Source organism: Salmo salar, chromosome 01, assembly GCF_965601325.2.
Source record: "Salmo salar chromosome 01, fSalSal1, whole genome shotgun sequence".
In the NCBI taxonomy this organism is placed as follows: Eukaryota; Metazoa; Chordata; class Actinopteri; order Salmoniformes; family Salmonidae; genus Salmo; species Salmo salar.
The window spans coordinates 16955608-16960862 of NC_138291.1; the positions used below are offsets into that span (position 1 = coordinate 16955608).

Genomic DNA, 5255 nt, shown 5'->3' on the forward strand with positions numbered 1-5255 from the left:
GGAACTCGATGAAAGATTCCGGAGAGAGGTGGTGGCGATAAGAGAGCTGCAGCGTGGGCGTGCTGAGGAGCGTGACACCAGTCCGGTGTCATCTGCACCGGTTTCACACATCTGGCCTCCAGTGCGCCTACCCAGTCCGGTACGTCCTGTGTCTCCTCCATGCATTCGCCGTGCGAAGTGTGTCACTGTTCCGGTGCAATTTGTGCCGGTTCTATGCACCAGGTCTCCAGTGCGCCTCCACAGCCCAGTACGTCCTGTGCCAGCTCCCCGCACTCGCCATGCGGAGTGTGTCATCTGTCCGGGACAATTCGTGCCGGCTCTATGCACCAGACCTCCAGTACGCCTCCACAGTCTGGTACGTCCTGTGCCTGCTCCTCGCACTCGCCCTGAAGAGCGTGTCACCAGTACGGTGCAACCTATGCCGGCTCCACGAACTGGGCCTCCAGTGCGCATTCACAGTCCAGAGTTTCCGGCGATGGTCCCCAGTCTAGATCTGCCGGCGGCGGTCCCCAGTCTGGAACCTCCTACGACGGTCCACGGTCCGGAACCTCCTACGACGGTTCACAGGCCGTAGCCCTCCTTTGCACCGGTGCCCAGTCCAGGCACGGTGTCCAGTCCAGCTCCAAGGCCAGAGCCTTCCTCTGTGCTGATGCCCAGTCCAGGCACGGCGCCCAGTCCCGCTCCATGGCAGGAGCCTTCCTCTGCGCCAATGTCCAGTCCAGGCACGGCGTCCAGTCCTGCTCCATGGCCGGAGCCTTCCTCTGCGCCGGTGCCCAGTCCAGGCACGGCGGCCAACTCAGCTCCATGGCCGGAGCCTTCCTCGGCGCCGGTGTGACTAGGGTGGGTGATCTAGTGTGTTTATTTCTATGTTGGCCTGGTATGGTTCCCAATCAGAGGCAGCTGTTTATCGTTGTCTCTGATTGGGGATCATATTTAGGCAGCCATTTCCCCACTGTGTTTTGTGGGATCTTGTTTTTGTGTAGTTGCCTGTGAGCACTCCAGATGTCATGTTTTGTTCATTCTTTATTGTTTTTTTTGTGTGAGTTTCATTGATTAAACATGTGGAACTCTACATAAGCTGCGCCTTGATCCGAGTATTCTTCCACCTCTTACGACGATCGTGACAGTTGACGTATATTAAAAACCAAATACTAATTTAATAATAATTTAATCAAAACAAACAGATTTATAATGCACTTGCTGTAATGCGTGTATATGGGAGGCGAAGTCAAGTGCAGGAGAGCGGAGTATAATAAACAGGCGCACTTTAATACCGGTTACCAACTGACAGCACATAACACATACAAGTGCCAAAAACACGGTCTAAAACAAAAGTGCAACGCCTGACAATCATCCATGTAACAAATAACAATCACTCACAAATACAACATGGGGAACAGAGGGTTAAATAATAAACAAGTGATTGGTGAGTGAAGCCAGGTGTGATAAGACAAAGACAGAACAAATAGAAAATGAAAAGTGGATCGGCGGTGGATAGAAAGCCGGTGACGTCGACTGCCGAACGCCGCCTGAACAAGGAGAGGGTCCGACTTCGGCGGAAGCCGTGACACTTGCTTGAGTGAGACTGAAACGATTGATAGAGTTGTCAGGCATCCGAGGAATTTAAGATGTAGTGTATTATGAGCCCTAGGAACTCACAATGATACAATACTAAGACAACAGGTGCTTTGGTTGGGAGGGTGAGCAGTGTAGCAGATACCCAGAAGTAGGCAGGTGCTGGAGTAGAATGAACATTAAGAATCTTTTGAATTTAATTTTTTTGGTCCTTAAAAAATGTGTCCACAGAAAATTCTTCAGCCAAAAAGTGCAAAAATAATTTATCATATTGCCAGTGTTCATTTCCGTTGGTTGCTTTCATTGCAGCGCATATAATTTGTACACATTTCAACTCTATTAAATGATAACTTTTTATCAATTCGACAAAAAATGAACACCCATGAAAATAAAGTTCCCTTTCTTCTCTTTGTTGTAATGTAAGTGTCAAAAAAATCCCCAACGAAGCTTTAGTGTTCTTATAGATGCAAAGGAAAGACAACGTATTCCGTTGAGCCCATTGTCAGCCATTACCTGGGTGTGTCTGACAGGTAATTAATAACATTTTCGGGGTCGTAACGTTAACGGGAAAAAACGACAGGCACAAGCAAGAGTATGAAAGAGTCGCAGGAGTAAAATGAAAGCAATCAATCCAGCGAGATATACGTGACAAGTGGATTTTGCACTCCTCATAAACAGGAAATAGATGGCTGAAAAATACAGATCCTAAGGTGGGGGGGGCATGCCTATTGCTAAATAAAGGCAACATACAACTGTCATTACAACAAGACAGTATAATTTCTAATTCTCAGCACAACCAATGTTTTCCCAATTATAAATGGAATTGGAATACAACAGATTTCATTTACATCGCATTATTGGCATCTATCAAATGCTGACAATGAACTATTTATGAACATTTTTGTCCACTGCAATTTAGATGTGTTAGAATTAGGCCCAGAATGTTTAGTCAAAATATGACCTACAATCGGTTCTACATTGTTATCATATGTTCCCAATTCACACAATCATGTGTTCCAGAGGATGTTCATCTCCCAGCTCAATAAGCTGTGTTCTCTCGCTCTCTTTCGCTCTCTCTCTCTTTTGCTCTCTCTCTCTCTCTCTCTCTCTCGCTTTCGCTCTCTCTCTCTCTCTCTCTCTCTCTCTCTCTCGCTTTCGCTCTCTCTCTCTCTCTCGCTTTCGCTCTCTCTCGCTCTCTCTCGCTTTCACTTTCTCTCTCTGTCTCTCTGTCTCTCTGTCTCTCTGTGTCTCTGTCTCTCTGTGTCTCTGTCTCTCTGTCTCTCTGTCTCTCTGTGTCTCTGTCTTTCTCTCTCTCTCTCTCTCTCTCTCTCTCTCTCTCTCTGTCTTTCTCTTTCTTTTTCTATTTTCTATGCCAGGTGACTCCCTCCATCTCTCAGAGCTGAGGATTGTGCTGCTGGGGTCCAGTGATGCTGGGAAGAGTTCAGCAGGAAACACCATCCTGGGCAGAGAGGAGTTTGACCTGAGGAGAACTGCTCAGTGTGTGAAGAAACAGGGAGAAGTAGCAGGGAGGCAGGTCACTGTAGTCGACACTCCAGGCTGGTGGGCTAATCAACCTGTAGAGAGGACTCCTGAGCTGGTTAAACAGGAGATTGGGCTCAGTGTGTCTTTATGTCCCCCAGGACCCACACTATCCTCCTGGTCATACAGGTGGATATGATGTTCAAAGAAGGAGAGGTGAGTGCTGTAGAGGAACACCTGGAGCTTCTCAGTGAGACAGTCTGGAGTCACACTGTAGTGCTATTCACCTATGGAGACTGTCTGGGAGACACAACCATTGAGCAGCACATTGTGAGAGAAAGGGAGGCCCTCCAGTGGCTTGTTGAGAAATGTGGAAACCGGTATCATGTCCTCAACAATGAGAACAGGCGTGATGTCACTCAGGTCACAGAGCTGCTGGAGAAGATAGATGAGTTGGTGGTTGGGATCTGTTGTTGTTTTGTTCTATAGTGAGTGCATACATCAGACCTGAGACTGTATTTGATTCTGAACAATTGTCTTGGGTTGGATGTGGGCAGAATCTCTGCTGAGGCTAAAGGGTAGGATGATACAATTCACCTTTGTGGTTACAGACAGTTTATGTGTTGCTCCACATGTTGTACAGAACATAGCTTAACTTCCTATGAAATACTCACCAAACAAGAAAATGCCACGTTTGTGAAACTCTGGAGTTTTTCAATACAGTTGTGCCCCTAAAAAAGTTCAGTTGTGCTGCAGTATTGGGACACAATACTGTACTCCCCTGCCACAGCTCATTTTATTAATCCCCTGCCACAGCTCATTTTATTAATCCCCTGCCACAGCCCATTTTATTAATCCCCTGCCACAGCCCATTTTATTAATCCCCAGCCACAGCTCATTTTATGAATCCCCTGTCACAGCTCATTTTATTAATCCCCTGCCACAGCTCATTTTATTAATCCCCTGCCACAGCTCATTTTATTAATCCCCTGCCACAGCCCATTTTATTAATCCCCTGCCACAGCCCATTATATCAATCCCCTGCCACAGCCCATTTTATCAATCCCCAGCCACAGCTCATTTTATTAATCCCCTGCCACAGCCCATTTTATTAATCCCCTGCCACAGCTCATTTTATTAATCCCCTGCCACAGCCCATTTTATTAATCCCCTGCCACAGCCCATTTTATTAATCCCCTGCCACAGCTCATTTTATTAATCCCCTGCCACAGCCCATTTTATCAATCCCCTGCCACAGCCCCTTTTATCAATCCCCAGCCACAGCTCATTTTATTAATCCCCTGCCACAGCTAATTTTATTAATCCCCTGCCACAGCTCATTTTATTAATCCCCTGCCACAGCTCATTTTATTAATCCCCTGCCACAGCTCATTTTATCAATCCCATGCCACAGCCCATTTTATTAATCCCCTGCCACAGCCCATTTTATTAATCCCCTGCCACAGCCCATTTTATTAATCCCCTGCCACAGCTCATTTTATTAATCCCCTGCCACAGCCCATTTTATTAATCCCCTGCCACAGCCCATTTTATTAATCCCCTGCCACAGCCCATTTTATTAATCCCCTGCCACAGCACATTTCATTAATCCGTTCATGATATTCACCACAAATGTCATGTTAGTACAGTGTTGTGATGTTTGTTGGAAGTTCATATTCTATGAATTCTCAGTTCAGTGCTGTCTATGGGCTATGTTATCTTGATCAATTTAAATATGAAAACAGCTTTATATTTCTGTGGTGAATCTCTTTTAACAGTAGAATGCATAGTAAACATGGCACCCCAAAAATGCATATGCCGGTTATGTAATATCTGTGTTTTATTTAAATGGGTCTAAAATATTATCTATGGCTTTGTGGATGACCAATGAAATATACCTGCTGGAGCGCATGCTACGGGTGGGTGTTGCTATGGTGACCAGTGAGCTGAGATAAGGCGGGGCTTTTCCTAGCAAAGACTTATAGATGACCTGGAGCCAGTGGGTTTAGTGACGAATATGTAGCGAGGGCCAGCCAACGAGAGCATACAAGTCGCAGTGGTGGGTAGTATATGGGGCTTTGGTGACAAAACGGATGGCACTGTGATAGACTACATCCAATTTGCTGAGTAGCGTGTTGGAGGCTATTTTGTAAATGACATCGCCGAAGTCAAGGATCGGTAGGATAGTCAGTTTTACGAGG

General features: G+C 46.2%; 1 pseudogene; it reads left to right on the top strand.

The window, feature by feature from the left end:
• The first annotated feature begins 475 nt into the window (after window positions 1-475).
• On the top strand, window positions 476-3543 carry LOC106566078 (GTPase IMAP family member 9-like; annotated as a pseudogene).
• Window positions 3544-5255: the final 1712 nt, after the last annotated feature.